At 48.2% G+C, this 21,471-nt stretch overlaps 2 protein-coding genes across 12 annotated transcripts in view; one reads left to right on the top strand and one right to left on the bottom strand.

Moving 5' to 3' along the window:
* The window catches only part of LOC138764652 (uncharacterized), a 230,124-nt gene that overhangs the window by 91,613 nt on the left and 117,040 nt on the right, over positions 1-21,471 (top strand). The gene's annotated exons all lie outside the window — the stretch shown is intronic.
* LOC138764651 (uncharacterized) overlaps positions 1-21,471 on the bottom strand; it is a 60,104-nt gene that overhangs the window by 8,881 nt on the left and 29,752 nt on the right. The window lies entirely within an intron of this gene.

The raw sequence follows: 21,471 nt of genomic DNA on the forward strand, positions 1-21,471 counted from the left end.
AGAAAAATGCAATAATGGGCCTAAATGACCACTGAACTGTGGTTCTGATATCCACCCTAATGAAGGGCTTAGAAATGGTGGTCCTGGCTCACATCAACTTTCACCTTCCAGCCAGCTTTGACCCACTTCAATTTCCCCACCGTTCCTACAGATCCATGGAATATACCACGTTAATAGCCCTCCACCTGGCCCTGGAACACCTGGACACCAAGTAAACCCATGTCAGACAACTCTTCATCAGTCACACCATCAACCCCATCAACATTATCTCAAAACTGAGATTTTAGCCTCAAAACATCCTTCCCACTGGATCCTCGACTTCCCAACAAACAGAATGCAATCAGTGAAGATGGGCAGCAACATCTCCTCCACAATCACAGCACATCACTCTGTAGTGATGTGTACTCAGCCCTAATGACACTCCCTCTGCACCCACATGCCAAATCCACCTACAAATTAGTTGATGGCACAGACGTAGGCTGATCATAAATAGCTGTGAGATGGAACATAGAAAGCAGCTTGAGCGTCTCCCTTCAACATCAAGACAAAGGAAGCTGATCATCGAACCCACACCACTGTCTGCATTAATAGTGCTCATTTGGAGACAGCAGATAGGCCCAAATTCCTGGGAGTGAACCTTTCCTGTGACCTCATTGGGACCAACCTCACTCACACAATGTTCCAGAAAGTACACCAATGACTCTACTTCCTTGGAAGACTGAAGAAGTTCTGCTGGTAACCCGATACTCCACTACCATCAAGATCTTCCTTGCTGGCTACATCAAAGCCTGATATGGATAGCAACTCTGTCCAAGATCAAACAATGCTACAAACTGTGGTGAATGCAGCTCAGATGACATCTCCCTCACCTCCACTGACTCCATCACATCTCGTGCCAAATCACACACCCACAGGCTTAAAGACTGCTCTCACCTTGTTGCTAATTGATCTTTGTCATTGTAACTTGACACATGGTAACTGTTCACCTCTCCTGCAACTTTGTTCATGTTAGAATTGACTTGCTGGATGGCTTGTGGAGGAACCATTCTTATTGTCCTGGCTTCATGTGACACTTGAAGAGAGCCCAGCCCAGTCCCAGGGACACACACAGAATACAGAGCCCTGTCCAGTCTGGTGTCCATTCAATCATATTCCCACTCTCTAACCAACCTGCTGAAAGGACTTTATTCCATTCTGTTTTCTGGGCTTCAATGGATCTGCTGCAGTGTTATCTTCAGAGAAAGGCCGAATCCCTCGTTTCAACGGAGGGTAAGAAAATAAGAGCCAAAACCAGTGTCTCATGTTGGAACAAAAGGACAACAATGGAACAAGGGATGAATTGCCTCACATGGGCGGAGGGCACAACCGATGATGTGGATCAGCTGAGGAACAGAGGAAAATGTTCAAAGAGATTTTCCACCGTGTTCAGCAGACGTATATACCAGTTACCAAACAGGGACAGTTGGGGTGGGGAGAGCCCGCTGGGGGAAATTAAGGAGGTAATTAAGCAACTACCCCCTTCCCCTCCCTGCGGCTCGGCCCATTGACAGCGCAGCGCTCGGCTGTCCTCCCGGCTGCGTCCCCCTCGTTGGGTTCCGAAGGAGCAATGAGGTGAGAAAGGACCCAGGCCGTTGGAGGGACAGGGGCGGTGCTGACACCATAGATGACATCAGTGGTGTGATACTTGCACAGCCCGGGTTGGTGATGCAGCAGGGTGGATGCTGACAGGACAGGCCGTCCACCTTGTGACCCTCGCAGCTTTTCCCATTGGTTTTGTGCCGATAATTGAGTCTTTCCCCCATGGCAGAGGATCTGGCTGGAAAGTTCAGGATCTGCAACACGAGATCCCTCATGGACGTGTCCAACAGTGGGAGGCCTAGTGCTGCTTTAGCCAAGAAGGCGAAAGGTTGGATATTGACATTATCTCCCAGTGTGAGGGGTTCAGATGAAGGAACAGGGGATGGGTGCATTTTGGAAAGGTATTCTGGAAGAAGAACTGGTCTTTTTGGGGCCCCACCCACTTCCCACTCCCAGGACTACGTGAGAAATAGAATACATCTCATGAGTAATTATAATTATAAAAGGGAAAGTATTTAATAATAATCAGGGGACATAGTCCTTCAAGCATTTGGGTGGTCTTCATTCTATCTTGGACCACCTTGGTGTGGTTTGCTATGCGGGTGAACTGATATGTTTTCCTCCACTGTATATAGTCCATACTGGCTACTGTACATCAGAGGCTGGCCCACCCACTAATGACTCATTCCCTATGTCTCTTCCCCTTTTGTCCTGGCCATAAAGGTCGAGCTACCCCCCCATTCCAGCATTCCTGTACCTGGATCCGGCCTAGCTTGAGGCCTCTGTGTATTAAAGCTAATCGTTCCCTCATTTCTCGACTCTATGGTTATTGATAGTGCCTATCAGCCAGTCTTTGCTCAGGACCCATAGATCGTCAGGTTAGCGGTCGAGTTGGCAATGACTGCCCATCTTTGCTGCCCTCCTGGCTGTGTGTTTCATTTACTGTACTCCTTGGGTCCGCAACCATCTCTGGCTCTCCCCTCACATGGCCTGAGGGGTGGGATGGTTGGGGCAGGCCACGGCAGGTCTGGTGCCACCTCCTCCTGTTCATGAGGCTGTTTGTGGACCTTAGTGTCAGTCAATGCTTGTAATTGGTCAATGTGTCACTTCCAGAATCTGTCTCCATCTAGAAAAGAGAATGAACAGGGGCTCAATTTTTGTAAGATTGCTCCTACCACCCATGGGTTTTATAATCTTGCACCAGAACTCTCTTGCCCACTTCCAATGTTGTAGGTGAAGTTTCTGGCGATGCTGTTATTTGCAATCAGAGACCCAGATCTGGGTGAACTGTGGACAGCCTGGTCGGCAGGTTGCTGTCAAACATTAGTTCTGCTGGGGTACGCTTTGTGAATGTGGCGTGTTTCTATACCCCAATAGGAAATCTGTGATTTTTCTATGTCCAACTGACATTTAGAAGTTTCATGGCTTTCATTGTTTCTTTGAATGTTTGTACAAAATCTTCTGCTTCCCCATTAATACTTGGGTGATAGGTTGTAGACAAAATATATCTGATATTGTTGTCACACATAAATTTAAAAAAATGTTCTGATCTACACTGGAGCCCAGTGTCTGTAACTAATTCATGAGGCGATCCTTAAGTGGCAAAGATCGCTCGTAGACTGTCAATCGTGGGATCTGCTTTTGTGATTTTCAGCTGTGAAACTACTAGCCATTTGACGTGTGTGTCCACAGCTATAAGCAAAGTCTCACCCATGAATGTTCCAGCAAGGTCTACATGAATCTGATGCCAGGGTTTGGTTGGCCAGTTCTGTGGTTTATGTCCTGCTTGTTGCATTTTTGGTTGCATTGTCTGACATACTTTGTATTCTCTTACTGTTGTTTCAATGTCTCTGTCTATGGAGGGTCACCAGGCATGAATGCGGGCCACTACCTTCATTCGTACCATTCTCGGATGGTTGTGCTGCCATTCTGATAACATGGTCGTTTGCCATTTGGCTGGAATAATTGGACTGGTACCCTTTGACTGATAGTTCATGGCTGCGTATGTGGTAAAGTTTTAGATTTTCTGAGATGACTTCAGATTCTGGCCATCCATTAAGGGGGAAGTATAGGATCTTGCTTAATGTTGCCACTTTTTGGGTTTCCTTTCAGATCATCTGGGCTATAATGGGCAGTTGTTGAAGTTCTTGCTTGATGGCTGCTGCCCCTGGTGTCCATTTAATAATTTCATCTCTGTTCTGTCTTGGGTAGCAGCATGCATGATGAGGCATCGATCTGTCTGGCCGTTGATTGTTCCTGGTTTATGTTTTAATTTGTCCATTGTTGCTTAAAAAAAATATCATCCCAGATGGGTTTTGATTGTCATATATTCCCTTGATTTCTTTTTTTGTCTAATTTTATCTGTTGATATGCTTGTGACAAATCTAGTCTTGTCCTCCGTTTAGTGCCTGGAACAATTCTACTGCCTTGGGCATGGGGTGTTCAGTTATTTTGAGTGATGGATTGATGGTGACTTTGTAATCACCGCACATGTGAATCTTTTTGTACGGACGCAATGGGGCTGCCCAATTGCTGTAATGTATTGGTTCTAAGATGCCTTCACATTTTAGTCTGTTTAATTCAGCCTCAATTTTCCCTGTAGGTTTCAAACATCTGTTGATTTTAAAACTTTCTAACATTTCAAGACTCTCAATCCAATTCATCCAATCTTGTGCGATGGAATCTGATGTAGTTTCACCCCATACAAATTTTCTTCTGCACAATTTTTGCAGAATTTTCTTGGCTATTAATACTACTGGTGCCAAAATTATGAACGAAGGAATACCTCTTGTCAAAGGTCGTACTTTCAAAGCAAGTTTAAATTTGAAAACCATCAGATTGAACACACCATTGCATTCCTAGAATTCTTTCGACAGGTACAACGGCACAATCCAAATCCTTTTCTCTTTCTGCGTTGTGAACAGCAGCCAGCACATCTCGACTGTTGCTCATCCATTTCATAAGGAAGAAACCGCCTTTATTACAGATCTCCTTTAACTCATGAGAAAGATCTATTCTTTCCTTTTCTGAAACACTGAAGTGAGACGATCATCAACATAGCAATTGTTTCTGATGCTGGTTATAACTGGAGAATGAAATTCCTCTTCATCATCTTCAGCACATTTCCTGGGAGCAAAATTTGCACAACTCGGTGATGAAGTCACTCCAAATAGATGAACTGTCATTCTGGATTCAATTATATCTTTACTGTAATCGCCATTAGGCCACCATTACAATGGTAGAAAATCATGATCTTCTGATGGTACTTTCACTTGATGAAACATCGTGTCAATATCTGCAACAATTATAATAGGTTCCTTACAAATCAAAACACCTATTAAAGTACTGGTGAAGTACAAGAAAGTTGAGAATTCAATAAAACTCCTTGAAATGATGTTCCACAATCAAATACTACTTGTAATTTCTCTTTTTGTGAATGTATAACTCCATGATGAGGTAAATACCATTTTCTTCCATCTTTACATTTCAAGATACCTTCTGATATCTTTTCTACATAACCTTCTTTTATCATATCTGACTTGACATTGGTATATCCAAATGAAAGGAAGAATGTCTCTTGAATTTTCTCTTCAAATTCAGCATACGCTGTTCTGCAATTATTTTATTATCTGGTGCACAAATTTCTCTTTTCTTCAAGGGTAATGCTATACGCTAATTAATGACCATCAACATGTTTAACAGAATTTGAAACTGAATTCAGAAACTGCTTATTTTCCTTTCAAGGTTTGTGAATATCTTTAAGACATTCAGAGAAATCAATTTTAAACTGTTGTTCCCAAATATCATAAAGTTTGACAAATGAAATTCTGTTGACATTTACTTTCAACAACTCCTGATCATTATTCATTTTTCCTCTTAATGGTCTGTTAATTGTCCATCCAAGCAATGCTCTCATGGCATAAGGTCTGTCACTTTGCTCCCTATAACCTCTAGAGCACACATGTCAAACTCTGGCTGCGGGCGCGATATAATTATATTTGGCCCGCAAGATCATTTCAAAAATGTATTAGAGGTGGCCTGCCCTGCAGCGAGAGCCGATGCTGTTTTTTGGTAATGTCACCCCCACCATCCTCCCCCTTCATTGCACATCCTTCCCCACCCCCTAACTATCCCCTCCCCCCTAAAACCACCCCCCTTAAAAGATGGCCAGAATATTCTCAAAAAGGAATCCAGAATGGTAAAGTTCCACAAACCTTCTGCTGGGAATCCTAACAACACCCGGGCATCAGATCCACGGGACGCGGAGGGAGCAAGAGTGTTGCAGGTTGACCGTGCAAACTTTGAGAACGGGGAAAACAAAATTGTAACACGAGAAGTCTGTCGATGTCATCAGCCGGCAAGCCAGTTGGAAGGCTCCCTGCACAACCAGTCACTTCTCCCACCTGTCGAGCGGTGCGGTGGATTGGCGAGCGCCTGTGATTTCCTGTCGGCGCGACGGACATGGCAGGCTGCGCACGGCCCCCGCTGTTCTGCAAAGGCCGATCGCCAGCGCGCTGGGCCTGAGTGGGTGGGTAAGCAGGGGTGGGCAGAGGGTGTAGGTGAGGAGTAATGGGCAGGGGAAGTTATGGTGGTGCGAGGGGCAGTTAGAGGGAGGGATGAATAGAAGGAGGGGTGGATAGGGAAGAGGTTAAAGGGGAGGGGCAGGGTGAGTAGGGGAGGGGTGATTAGAGGGTGAGAGATGGGTAGAGGGAGGAACAGGTTGAGGGGAGAGGCAGTAGAGGGGCGTGTATAGGATGGTGTGGGTAGAGGCAGAGCGAGTGGAGTGAGGGGTGAGTAGAGGTTGGGTAAAGGACTGGTCAGGTAGAAGGATGGTGGGTCGAGGGTGAATAGAGGCCTAGAGCCTGAGGAGTGAGCAGGAAATGCTGAGTCCTGATGCAGGCCAAAATGGACATAGCCTGTGAATGCTGACTACATCTCCACAGGGACCAAATAGGTTTCCCTCAGGTCAAGCAAAGGTGAACTTGAGCTGCCTACTCCTGACCTGTAACATTATCCTCCTAAAGTTATATCCTAAAGTTTAACATGACATATGTTGAAAGAAGAGAAAACATGCAGATGTTGTTGAAAATTTCCAATAAATATTTAGTTCGGCCCTCGACTTAGTCCAAGTTTTTAATTTTGGCCCTCCGTGAATTTGAGTTTGACACCCCTGCTCTAGAGGTTTGAGAGTTTTTGGTATAGCTAATCTGATTTGCATCTTGATTTTTGGCATCCACCTTGGAGAAGCTAACTTCTTTTAGATGATCCCACTGTTTGATATCATCCTGTTTGGGAATATTCTCCTCATTCACAGGCATTATCTTCTGAGTATGGACACACAGATCACAAAATTCATTGCTATTCAATCCAACAATCTGTAAACCTGAAACTATATTAGTATCAATGTTCCTTTCATCATTCATTGTCTTGAACAAGATTTATGATCTTTTACCATGAAGATTAAGTTTATTCATTAATTCAACAGTACAAAGTGATAAAGTACTTCCTGGATCAAGAAATGCATTGATCTTCAGTAAGAAGATTCCGTTTTTAGCTTTACCCTGCACAGGAACTATTGAGAGAACTTTGCCACCGGCTCCAGTTAGCCTGTTTGTCTGGACCAAAGCGGAGGCGTTCTCTTTTACTGTGTCTTTAGTCTTGGATTCAGATTGTTTGACTTCCTTCTCAACTTTATTTTGTTAAGGATGCAGTAACTTGGGATGCTGTAAACTGCATATATCACAACTGAGGCACTTATTACAAGTTTTGCTGATGTGTACTTTAAACAAGCAACCGAAACGTCTTCCATTCTTCTTTAAAAAGTTTAATTTCTCATCATACAACTTTTTCTCCAATTGTGAACATTTTTCTAAAGCATGCTCTTCTTTGAATTCCTGAACAGTCTGATCTTCTTTTTCCTTTGTTTCCTTTTTCTTTCTTGTGCTTGTTTCATGGAGAAGCAGAATCCACCACCTGGTGGCGTTGCTGCGCTCCTGTTCGGAGAACACACTACCGACCAATCAAGTTCAAAGACTCACCCCAATGCCATGAAGGTGACCCTTGCAATTGGCCCAGCTAAATCACCAGGTGCTGCAGTCCAGGCAGCCTGTCCAAACTCAGCCCTGACCTTTACCCAATTGGCCCAGGTGAATCACCTCGGCTGACCTCTGCTGAGCCCCTTTACTTGGCTTCGAGCCATTGGCCACAGCAGCCAATGAGGCCCAGCCTGCCCTGAGTGATTGGACCCCAATACAGCCTGCAAAACTATGAAGGCCACGTGCCCCTTTGTTCTCACTCTTCTGGACTCCTCGTGGCACGCAAGCAGCACTTTTGCACTGGGTTGGGGTGAGTCCTGAGGTTAGGTAGCAAGAGCCGTGTCTGTACCGGTCAACGTGTGGGGGCATGTAGTATCACCTCAATCCTGACTGTTGAATGTGTGTATTCATGTAATTACTCCCAGTCTTCTGTCAATTTGTCTCTTGGTATCAGAAGTGTACATTTACCCCTGGCGTATTGAAGAAAACTGAGGTCCTCCATCAGCCAGCTCCCCACCATGACTACCAGCCCCCACACATCTCCATCGGGCACACAAAACTCAAAACTCCACCTAAAAGCTCCTTTGCGCAGGCCCGAGGACAAGTCCACGTCCTCCCCCTCCACGTCTTCCCCCTCAAAAGATGCTCACAAACTCAAGCTAGCATGCTGGAACATCAGAACCATGCTAGACAAGGCTGACATCTCCATCGGGCACACAAAACTCAAAACGGTCAACCAGTTCACCTATCTCGGCTGCACTATTTCATCAGATGCAAGGATCGACAATGAGATAGACAACAGACTCGCCAAGGCAAATAGCGCCTTTGGAAGACTACACAAAAGAGTCTGGAAAAACAACCAACTGAAAAACCTCACAAAGATAAGCGTATACAGAGCCGTTGTCATACCCACATTCCTGTTCGGCTCCGAATTATGGGTCCTCTACCGGCATCACCTACGGCTCCTAGAACACTTCCACCAGCGTTGTCTCCGCTCCATCCTCAACATCCATTGGAGCGCTTTCATCCCTAACGTCGAAGTACTCAAGATGGCAGAGGTCGACAGCATCGAGTCCACGCTGCTGAAGATCCAGCTGCGCTGGGTGGGTCACGTCTCCAGAATGGAGGACCATCGCCTTCCCAAGATCGTGTTATATGGCGAGCTCTCCACTGGCCACCGTGACAGAGGTGCACCAAAGAAAAGGTACAAGGACTGCCTAAAGAAATCTCTTGGTGCCTGCCACATTGACCACCGCCAGTGGGCTGATATCGCCTCAAACCGTGCATCTTGGCGCCTCACAGTTTGGCGGGCAGCAACCTCCTTTGAAGAAGACCGCAGAGCCCACCTCACTGACAAAAGGCAAAGGAGGAAAAACCCAACACCCAACACCAACCAACCAATTTTCCCCTGCAGCCGCTGCAACCGTGTCTGCCTGTCCCGCATCGGACTTGTCAGCCACAAACGAGCCTGCAGCTAACGTGGACTTTTACCCCCTCCATAAATCTTCGTCCGCAAAGCCAAGCCAAAGAGATTGTCTGTGTGTATAGGTTTGCCTAGCATACTTGCCCTGTTGTCCCTTTTGCATCCCCGAAATCAACATGTGCTTTGTACCTTGACTTTGATCTGGTTCTTAAACTGTGTCCCACACGAACCCTTACAACAATTGGTGCTACGTGCAGGATTGCAAGGGTTTTGGCCAAGCACAGATCAGAGAGGGATGTTTTGGAACGGGCGAAGGAAAGCCAGTACTGGCCCCAAAAACAGAATGCTCGGGTGGGCTAAAGATAGTGAGGGATTTGGAAGTCTGGCCAGCATGCTGCCCAACTTTGGTAAGCCCGAGGACTGGTCCGAGCAGCGGGACTCTTGAGGCGATGGAATGGTAGTCCTCCTGAAGGAGTCAGGATTTCCCAAGGGAGGGGGTAATCAGAGGGGTGCCTACTGGCTGCGGGCATCACTGCTGAGACACCAGGTAGGATCTCCAATCAGCTGGTGGAAAAGCTGCAGACCGTCTCTGACCATAAGGACAGGGAAACAGAAGACCTGGGACTGAGCTGCAGCAGACTGCTTGAGGCACTTCTTGCTGCCCAAGGCAAAACGAGTGACCAGAGACACCGAGGATCCGGCTCCAGCAGGCTCAGGCAGCCCGTCGGTTGGGCTAATGACCTGACTCAATTAAAATTAGAATCTTTATCCGTCAGGGTGAGCCGTCGAACACAGCTGGGGGATGGGGACATCTGGATGGAGAGTGATGAGGATGGACACACGGGGAGTCAGGGTCCTGCCGCAACTGTCCCATTCCCCCCCCCACCGCTGAGTCCTACAAGCCCGACTCGTCACCACAAGGTCCCAGCTCCTCCATGGAATAGGGGGGCAATAAGGAGGGGGCAGCTTGGGCACGTGCTAGCGGACCATGGGAGACCACTGAGACCTGTGATTTCTCTCCGAAGGTGCTCACCCAGCTGGTGGACCGACACCACCAGCGGCCAGGTGATCACCTCGCTGCTTGGCTCCTCAGACTGTGGGATGAGGGGAGCTCTAATATTGCCATCTCCGATCAGGAGGTCTGTGATCTGGGGAACCTCCAAACTTCAGGCCATTTATAATGCCCTGTGAGCACCACAGGAGGGGATCTGCAGTGAGTCATCACTGTGGGAGCTCGTGGTCATGCTCATGGCCATACAAATCCGATATCCCACTCGACTGGAATGGAACGTCCATGGGAGATCACATTGGTCCACAGTAGGGGAGGGCACCTGAGTCATCAGAGAGTAGGCACTGAACAATGAGATATATGAGGAGACCATTGACTAAGGTTTCATTGAGAACACGGGGTAACCGGCACATACGCGGTACACTTTGTGACTACTGCAGCCCTTGATCTTAAGTCGATTATTCAGCTGCTAATGGGGCCCGCCACAGGGAAAATAGTACGCGATGCCATCACCCTCCTGGAGGGGTAGTATATGCCACGAGAGGTGTCCTCATTAGTCCGCAGTGCGGAGTCCAGAACCCGGAACCTGAGCCCCTCACTGCCCAACAGGAGGCTCTACTTCGACCTGCTGCACGCAGGAGAGGACACAACTCGTATTGATAGGATTCCCACTCCTGCCCTGTATGCACACTGGAAGGAGTTGAGTAGGGGGAAGCTTCGCCAGGGGAAGACATGCAGTTCTCCCACCAGTAAGCAGGAGGCTGGAGCCACCCTCATCCCCCATGCCACCCGACCAGCCCACACTGTTGTTCCTACCACACCACCTGACCCCATCTCCCCAGCCCTTAAGGCTGAGATCAGGCAGCAGCTGCTGTAATTGATGTCTGCACTCACCCTGCGTGAGCAGCCTGCTAACGGTGCATGAAAGACCCCCTTCATAGGATGAAGGGCAGGTCCCCAGCACCCTGCTGACCTTTCCCACCCGGGGCGCCCGAGGCCGCACATCCCTGTAGCAGCACCTTCGGGAAAGGACAACATACATCGCTGGCTGGCACTCATGAACACAGGCGCACAGCACACTATTACCCTGGCAACCCTGCAGGGTGGAGGGGGACCCCTATGCAGACTGATGGACTAGGAGGCTCCCTCCTGCCTGCAAAGGAGGTCACCAGATGCTTGACCATCGGGAACCAACCCCCCGGACCCACTGTGGTCCTCATTGCTCCCTCCACTGAATGCATCTTGGGCATCAATTTATTACAGGGACAGTCCATCCATACCAACCGGTGCCGCTTCACCTTTGGGGTCACACAGGTGAGCATGGTAGTGGGGGCAGTTAAGTGGAAGCCTGTGGTCATACTCCCCGTTCCAAAGTAATGAAAATGCTCCAATACCATGTATCGGGAGGACACCAGGACATTACAAAGGCTGTTGAGGCTCTCCTGAAGGAGGGTTATTAGACCTGGAGCCCCTTTGCATCCCTTGATACCCTTCAATAACCCTGTCTGGCCAATACAAAAATGAAATGACACCTGGAGGATGACTGTAGGCCTCAGGCAGCTAAATAAAATACCACCCCGTCTCCCCATGTTACCCACGGCTTTCCCAGACTTTATTACTTTAGTGAAAGACAAAGCTTCCTGCCCAAATAACCCTGATATGTGCAGTGGTCGACCTGGCGAATGCATTCTTCTCCATTCCCCTGCATAATGACTCCCAAGACCAATTTTCATTTACTTGGGATCCACAACAATACATCTTCTGTAGATACCCTCAAGGCTACCTCCACCACCCCACTATCTGCCATAGCCTAATCACCTATGATCTGCAGTCAATTGACTCCCCCTCCCTATTATATCGATGACATCCAGAGGCCATCTGAGACCATTGTCTCTGAGGCTCTTCAGATGCTAATAGTCTTATTGAGAGATAGGGGGTGGGCCATTAATATGCACAAGATTCAGGGGCCCTCCCGGGAAGCTCATTTCCTGGGCATTCAATGGCACTCAGGACCCTGGCAGATACCAGAATCAGCCAGAAATAAAATTTTAAACTCTGCAATCCCCACCAATAAAACTAGTACCCAGAGTTTTGTGGGTCTCTTGGGTTACTGGTGACAACACATACCCCACCTCACTATGAATCTGAGACCACTCTAGGGTGGTCACATGATGGAGTAGTGGCTGGTTGGGTGGAAACAGCCCTTTCCAGAGAAAAGAAAAGGAAAAAAAAGTGTGAAAAAGCAGAGCTCAATAAACATAAAATACAGGAAGAGAAAGATAAATTTACAGAGACAGAAGATGGCACCCAAAAGAAGAAAAGTAAGAATAACAGAGAAAAGAGAAGAAGGAAAAACACTGGAGAAGAAAGAAGGCCTTCCCTGCACATCGGAGCAGAGGGACACCATGGAGAGGAGCGGCTGATCTCCAGTGTTGGTGATTCCCCAGAGGAGTGGTGTCCTCCCGACTGGCAGACTCCAAAACTGGCTCTCAGAGCCAAGAAGAGGTGCGCAACTGTACATGCGCGGAGTTGCGTGTCCGCAAGTAAGAGAAAAGGTTAACGCTGATGGGAGGAGGACTCAGCTGCGGAGCGGCAGCTGCAGAGTGGCCAGCTGCTAGATGCCCGGTATCGGGGCATTCGGCTGGGGGAAGCAAACAAGAAAGAAGAAGAATGGTGAGAAAGAGAATGAAGGGCTGGACGACCTGCGGCAGGGGGCCCAGCAGTGGGTCGACCTGCGGCAGGGGGCCCAACAAGGATACAGAAGCAGCTCACCAGAGAAGGATGAAGATACAAAGATACAGAGAAGAGAAGAAGATGACACAGACATAGATACGGACGCAGAAGAAGAGGAGGAAGAAGACCAAGAATTCCAAAGGAAAGAAGAAGGTAAAATAGAAGGACAAAGTTTAGATAAAATCTTTTTCGAAGAACAAATGAGGTCATTAAAAGAATGGCTCTCATTAGAATTTAGTTTAATCAAAAGAAAACTGAAAAGAGCTGAAGACAGAATGCAAAGCTTAGAGTTGGTCACGACTGAAATAGGGAAAAGAGTAGAAAATGTGGAGGAACGAGAAGCTGCTGTAGAAATGGAGATAAATGATTTCAGAGGGAAGTTGGAAGAGAGCGAAAAAATAATTAAAGAGGCGCAAGATTTATTTTCACAAAAAAATTGACGTATTGGAAAACTCCAGGAGGCGAAACAACATAAAAATAGTTGGCCTGAAAGAAGGCAAAGAAGGATCAGATATGAAGGAATTTATAAAAGGATGGATCCCGAAGGTGCTGGGAACAACCGATTCACATGAAGAAATAGAAATCGAAAGGGCACATAGAGCGCTAGTACCGAAAACGCCACCACATCAAAAACTGAGACCTATATTGGTAAAATTTCTAAGCTATATGACAAGAGAAAACATACTGGAGCAGGCAAGAAAGAACGTTAGAGAAGATGATAAGCCGGTGGAATATAAGGGACAAAAAATATTTTTTTACCCAGACATAAGCTTCGAACTTTTAAAGAGGAAGGAATTCAACACGGCGAAAACAATCTTATGGAAGAAAGGGTATAACTTTATATTAAAGCATCCAGGAGTACTCAAAGTATCGATTCCTGGGGAACAGAATAGACTGTACTCAGACCCAAAGAAAGCCCAAGAATTTGCTGAACATTTGCAGGACAGGAGAAGAGGAGGAGTGACAAGAAGGAAGACCAACAACAAAATATGTTAAAATATAAAGTAAATATAATGTATATATAAAGATTTAAAGATGGATAAGAGAAGGGGAAGAAGGAAAAAGAGAGAAAGAGATTTGTTATAAATATAGGAAAATAGTGTTCTCTGGCGGTGCTGGGGTGTGGAGAATAATGGTCACTGTGAAATCGATTGATGCTTGCGAGTAAGTTCGCAAACCGAATGGAAAGGGGAGTTGTAGTTGCCGTCAAGGGACTGGAGGCAATCCAAGGAGGGGAGGTTCATTTGGGGTTAAAGGGTTATTGCTTGTGGGGATTGTTGGGGTCTTTCATGTCTTAAATACGTTGTCATATATTGAGATTAAAAAGGAAAACAATAAAACAGTAATGAAAAAAGGGAAGGAGGTGGTGAAGAGGTGGAAAAGAAGTGAAAATAAAGATATAAGATGACCACGTTGGACCATATGACTCTCAACATTAACGGAAGAAATAACCAAGTTTAAGTGTATCCCATTGGGGAAATAAAATCAGATATAATTTAAAAGACAAAGTTACAATGATTGAAAGAACCCGGGACCCATATATGGAACATAACAGAAAGAGCAGGACTCGGACCACCACCACCTAAAACGATAAGAAGATAAACACGATCAGATTTAATGTGAATAAGTAGATGATGTGCATTTTTTGTTTGTATTCCTTTTGTATAAAGATTTTGTTTTATTGTATTTTATATGTCCATATGGTTCATAGTGCAATAAATAAAGAATTACAAAAAAAAAATCTGAGACCACTCTACAGGGTCTCTCAAAAGAATGCCACCTTCCAATGGGGTCCTGAACAACAGTCTGCTTTTGATGCAACAAAGCAAGCTGTGGAACAAGTGTTGTCCCTTGCTCCAAGGCAGGCAGGTGTTCCTTTTGAGTTGCAGCTTTCATCGAGGGAGACCACGGCCGAATGGAGCCTCTGGCAGGATCTCCAATTTTGCAAAGTCCCGTTGGGCTTCTGGACAAAGTCCCTGCCTGAAGCTGCTGTACTCTATAGCCCGTTTGAGTACCAGGAGCTTGGCTGTTACCTGGCCCTCGTAGCTAACATGCATCAAAGAGTCACTGACCCCATCGTCCTCCACCCACATCTGCTCATTATCCGATTCCATGCACAAGGAAGGCCAGGCCTCATGATCATCCGTAGTAAAATGGAAGTGGTACATTACGGACCGTGCTGAGCCTGTCCCAGAAGGGGTCAGCCACCTCCATGAGCAGGTCATGTCCTTCCCGCAAGCCCAGGAGTCGGTTCCAAATTGGCCAAATTCACACCCTCCCCTGCGACCAGGAGCTGCCCCTTTGACTCCCTCGATTCCCAACAAAAGACACATGCATGGTTCTCCAGCCATTGGAAAGGGGGAAAACAACACTGGAAGGCAGCAGCACTCCACCTCGCCATGGGAAAAGTCCTGACCAAAGGAGAGGGTGGCTCCAGCCAGCTTGCTGAGCTGGCAACAGTAGCATGTGCACAACAGGACACCACCGGCCCCGTCCACATCTACACCAATTCATGGACAGTGGCCAATGGCATGGCAGTGTGGATAGCCCAATGGCATGAGATGGGGTGGGATATTCATTGGTGCCCTTCTGGGGACAGCACCACCAGTAACTGATTTGGGACCAAGCCACCTACAGAGAGATCACAGTACATCATGTGGACACACACACCAGGAATAGCACAGATGAGGCAGCACATAACACTGCCATGGACCAGTATGCCCAAATATGCATTGCCACCACCTCCCCGCCAGACACTGACAATGGGGCACTGGCCGCATGGGCACACTGCAAAAGCAGCCACCTAGGTGTTGACAGCACATGATGATGGGCAGAACAGTTCGGGGTCATTCTCACTGTGGATCAGTGCAAATCTGCCATGCTTGACTGCCCTGTCTATCAGCATTTGAAGCCAAGGGGTGGCTAATGGTTACATTCACCACGGCACGGGAGCAGGTCGCGTAAGGCAGATTAACGATATCGGACTGTTCCCATGCCAAAATAAAAAGCAGTATATCCTGACAATGGTGGCAGTACCCTGTGAGAAAGCCAACCAGAAAAACACCATTAAAGGATTACAGCAGCTCTCCTCCGTCTATGGAGCCCCGTGGGAGGTGCAATCTGATCAGGGTTCACACTTTGCAGGGTATAAAGCCCAAAACTGGACATCGGGATTGGTTGAAAAACTGACGGCCTGCTCAAGGGGAGCATCCACACTCTGACACCCTCCCACACACTGAGGGGATTGTTGAAAGTATTGCAACAGGTTGTGGATCATTTGAAAACATGCCCTACTGGCGAAGGAGACACAGCCATGTCTCCACCTTTCACACTTCCCACCCCCTGAACCAGAGCCCACCAAACAACCCCCCAAGATCGAGGACTTTGGAGGAGTGTGGACATGACAGTAACCAGGTCCCCCCCCAAAAGGGGGAGAATGTCATGCATGGTCCTGGAGACACCCACTAAGTTGCAATCCCAGGCCAGACCAACCTCTCGTCTCCACACCCATCATCTCACTCAGAGACAATAAGTTCACCTCCCCCCCCGCTTGTTTCTTTCACCCTACAGGAAAATGCAAATCCTGCATCTATCCCTGCTGCTAGCGCGACCAATGGCAATGTCACACCGACAAACACATTTCTTTGCATTGCCTACGACTTTGCCATCACCACGAATGGATCAGACTGCTGAATCTGCGTTCAAACTCCAGCACACATCGGTCAAGCATTACCACTCACTCCCATCCTGCTGGATGATTCTCAGATGAACTCCCTAGATAGACTATGCTCCAGTGGGTTTTGGATTGGCTCCCCACTTAACACGATCCCCTCCACCGACTCCTGATGGGGTGGGTACTTCAAAAACTGGTATTTCCTTTCTTATAATTTGACCTCCATTTGAGTCCCGACCCTCTGCATCATCCCACAGCTCCTCCATAAACTAAAGGAGTGTTGGTGCAGACTCCCCAACAGACACATCTCCAACCTCTGTCAGTGACAGTGACTGTCTGCACAGATGGTACCCGGGCTACACACTCAACAGCTCCAACGGTGTCACCAAGCTGGGGGAACCCTGGCACTTGAATGGCACCCACTAGGTAAATGGCCACCATGCCTACCCCAGGCTCCCTGCCACCTGGTATGGCTTCTGTCCCTGCATTCGTGGTGCCCTACATCCACACTCTTGGTGACCATGGGGAGCACCCAGCGCTTGGTAACCACTGCAACAAGAGGGCATTACTGCTGCAGAAAAATTCTGGATGATCGCTTTCCCCATGTATGGTACCGCCCAGCTCTCCAACAAAGTGACCCAGATTAATGCCCTCCTGGAGACGTTGGCCAGCGAGATGGCAGTGTCCCTGCACCATACACAGGACGCTCTGACCCAGACAGCTGCGGAGATGATGGCCGAATGTATGGTAGCACTGCAAAATCAAATGGCTCTGGACTTCCTGCTGGCAGCAAACTTTGGCCAGGAGTGCTGCACCTCCATACCCAACAAATCCTCCAACATCACCTACCTGGCTGACCACATTCGGAACTCAGTGGCTAAAATTTAAAAATCCATGGACTGGTTCCTCCAGGACATCACCTCATGGGGAGACTGGTGGTCTTTTGGCTCCATTGGGGGGGGGGGAGATTTGGGCAATTATCATAAATTGGGGTATTGCATTTATTATTATAGACCTGATAATTCTTTGTTGTGCCTGTCAAATCATACACACCTCACCATTATTATCCAGTTAGATTTACTTATCACCTGTCATATATTATTGGTGTGCAGTGTGTCTTCCAAAGGGGTGGATTGTAATTGAGAGTCAGTGTCCACCATCTGGTGGCGCTGCTGCACTTCTGTTCGGAAAACATAGTACCTGCCATTCAAGGTCAAAGACTCACCCCATGCCATTAAGGTGACCCTTGCGATCAGCCCACCTAAATCACCAGGTGCTGCAGTCCAGGCAGCCTGCCCTAACTCTGCCCTGACCTTCACTCAATCACCTCAGTGGACCCCTGCTGAGCCCCTGCACTTGGCTTCGAGCCATTGGCCACAGCGGCCAATGGGGCCCAGCCTGCCCTGAGTGATTGGCCCTGCCAAATCTGCCTGCAGAACTATAAAGGGCCATGTGGCCCTTTGTTCTGCCTCTCTTGGACTTCGCTCTTGGTTGGGGTGAGTCCTGAGGTGAGGTTCAAGAGCCATGTCCGAACCGGTCAAGGTGTGGGGGCAATCACCTTGATCCTGACTGTTGAATGTGTGTATTCATGTAATTTTCCCCAGTCTTCTCTCAGTTTCTTCCTCGTTATTGAAAGTGTACATTTACCCCTTTCATATTATGTATGTGTGTAGCGGTTTGTCGCATATTGACCCTGTTGTCCCGTTTGCATCCCCAAAATAAATGTGTGCTTTGTAACTTGACTTTGGTCTGGTTCTTAACCTGTTGACTCACACAGACCCTTCCAACAGCTTGTATCTGACACAACATTAACAAAGGTACTTCCCTTTGGTTCCTGTTTAGACTTGTTTACATCTTCAGGAACTATTGAAGTATCCTTAATATTTTCAAATACTGGGACAGTGTTAACCTCCACAAAAGTGGCGTCCCTTTCAGGAAGAACCTTAAGCTGTGCAACTTTCTTTCTCCGTATGTCCCTCAGCTTATCAGGTCATTTACTGAACATAATCAATAAATTAGCAAGCAAATTCAGCTCTTGCAAATGTACACTCATTCCCATTGCGTTACAGCATCCTCTCAGAAAGAGAGCACGTGCTTGTAAAGTTTTGCGCCCTCTGATTTAAGTTCTGGCCAATAAAGAACTTTGTCCACGTGGGCCCTTGCGATTTTATGGTCATCATCGCTATAACGATGGGGCAATAATTCTTTTGCCCTTTTCAAACCTTGGTCTGGATCCAGATCTTGTTTGGGTTCATGTGGGTCCCACAGGTTAAGAACCAGACCAAAGTGCAGGTACAAAGCACACGTTTATTTCAGGGATGGAAATAGAACAGGGTCAATATATTAAGCAAACCTCGACACACATACACAATACGCAGGGGGTAAATATACTTTTGGATGACGAGGGGGAAACAGACAGAAACTGTGGAAATGACAAGAGCATGCATATTCAACAATCAGATCATGGTGATACTACGTGCCCCTACCCCTTGACCGGTACGGACACGGCTCTAGCTACCTAACCTCGAGACTGACCCCAACCCAGTGTGGAAGGTAATACTTACATACCTCGAGGAGTCCAAAGAGGCAAGGGTGGAGGAGTGGGGGGCAATCGTAAGGGTCAGTGTGGTTGCTGTGGCCAATGGCTTGAAGCCAAGTGCAGCGGCTCAGCAGGGGTGATTCACCTGGGCCAGTTGGGTGAAGGTCAGGGCTGAGTCTGGGTGGGTTACCTGGCCTGCAGCACCTGGTGATTTAGTAAGGGTCACCTTAATGGCTTAGGGTGAGTCTTTGACCTTGACTGGCAGGTAGTGTGTCCTCTAAACAGGAGTGCAGCAGCGCCACTTGGTGGTGGAACACTGCCTCTCCATTACCGCGTGGCAGCACACATCCTCATGGCGAACCGGTCCCGCTTGTATCGCTATGTGGCAGGGCAGCCATAGGGAAATGGCATCATCAGACTCCATCAGACTCTGACTCCAGTATCCCTTCCAGTGCGAACCCTGGCCAGCGGTTATGATGTCACAATGCACCAGGTGATTGAGCTCCTGTTGCCCTTAAAGGGGCACACTGAAGTTGAACAAAAACAGTCGTTAATGACCCTCAACATGGTGGCTGTGTTTCTTCCACTGCTCACACCGCTACAGTGTTAACCCCAATGAGCCCAAACATTTTTCTGGACTCAAAACACCATGGATTCAGCAGAGATTGACACTGTCTCCATCCAGCTTACCCCCTTTTGGACCCACCAACTGAGAACTTGGTTCTGGCAGGCGGAAGCACAATTTCAATTCCGCAACATCTCCTCAGATGCCACGATGTTCTATCATTTCATGAGTGCTCTGGACCAAGATACGCCAATGAGGGTGCACGACATCATCCACAACCTCCTGGCTATGGGCAAGTACACTGCCCTCAAGATATTCTGCTTGAAACTTTCAGGCTAACTCCCCAGCAAAGGGCTTCCAGGTTCCTTCACCTAGATGGTCTTGGGGACCGTAGTCTGTCGGCACTGATGGACAAAATGCTGGCCCTGGCGGAAGACTACAAGCCTTGTTTTCTCGTCTGCCAGATATTCCTGGAAAAGATGCCGGAGGACATCCAGCTGCTTCTCACAGATGAAGACTTCTCGAACCCAAGGAGAGCAACATCCCATGCAGGTGCCCTCTGGCGCACAAAGCAGGAGAACGAGGCAGCCCTCAACTCGGTGGCACGACCAGGAGCCAGCCAACCACAAGCCGTTCCCAAGACCAAGCCAGAGGAGGGCCAGTCAACCTGGTGTTTCTACCACCAGCGCTGGGGAGCGCAAGCCCATAAGTGTGCCAGCCCTGCGGATATCAGGGAAATGACCAGGCCATCCGTGTTGATGGTTGCGATGGCTGGCCACACAAACAGCTTCCTTCATGTGATGGACAGATACACCGGATGCCGATTCCTGGTGGGCACAGGGGCTGAGCTCAGCATATTTCAACCCCCACAGCATTAGAGATGCACCCGATCTTGAGGTCAAACCCCACGGGTGGCCAACCACTCCACCATCAGGACCTACGGCACCTGCAGGGCACAGATACAGATAGGGAAGGAGAAGTTCCTCTGGAAATTCATCCTCGCCTCCGTGGGCACCGCGCTGTTAGGGGCCGACTCCCTCAGAGCTCACGGCCTACTGGTGAACATGAAAGGCAAAAGGCTAGTCAATGCCTGAACGTTCCTCTCCACCCAAGGAGACACAGCAGAAGCCAGCAGGCCTGAAATCGGCGTAGCCGTCACCAGGGACGAGTTCGATGAGATCCTCCATGTATACCCTGCCATCTTAGAGCCATGATTCAATGCCGCCATGCCCCAGCATGGGGCCCCCCTCTGCATGCTAGACGCAGACAGTTGCGCCTGAGAAGCTCAAGCAGGCAAAGGAGGAGGCCAATGCCAGTTTGACAAGGAGTCCCTCAAGTTCCTGGGGGACACCATTTCGGGGGCTGGGTCTGTGCCGGCGCCAGAGAAGTTTGCAGCTGTTCCGATTCCCCAAACCCTTCACCCTGAAAGGCCTTCAAGAGTTCGCAGAGGGTGGGGGGTGGGGGGAAATGACACTGTGTATATTCAAGAGGGAAATGTTTGTGTGTATTTTGATTTATATGTTTAATAGTGTGAAAAATAAAAAATTGGAGAAAAAAAAGTGTTTGCGGGCATGGTGAACTTTTTACCATCGTTTCATCCCCGGAGCTCTGCGCACCATGCACTCATTGTTCGCGTTCATGGCCACCAAAGAAAAAACTTTATTGTGGTCAGAGGAGACGGACAGTGCTTTCATTGTGACAAAGGATGCTCTAGCCAGCACCACGCTGCTTGTGCACCTGTGGCCGGAGGTGCACACGGCGGTCTCCATGGGTGCCTCAGCTACTGCAGTGGCGGGGGTTGGGGAGAGATTCTGGAACAGTTGCTCGTTGGACAATGGCACCCGCTGGCCTTTTTCACCCGCCTGAGCTCAAATACAGTGCCTTCGACTGGGAGCTCCTGGCGCTGTATTTGGCTA

Source organism: Narcine bancroftii, chromosome 5 (assembly GCF_036971445.1).
Source record: "Narcine bancroftii isolate sNarBan1 chromosome 5, sNarBan1.hap1, whole genome shotgun sequence".
In the NCBI taxonomy this organism is placed as follows: domain Eukaryota; kingdom Metazoa; phylum Chordata; class Chondrichthyes; order Torpediniformes; family Narcinidae; genus Narcine; species Narcine bancroftii.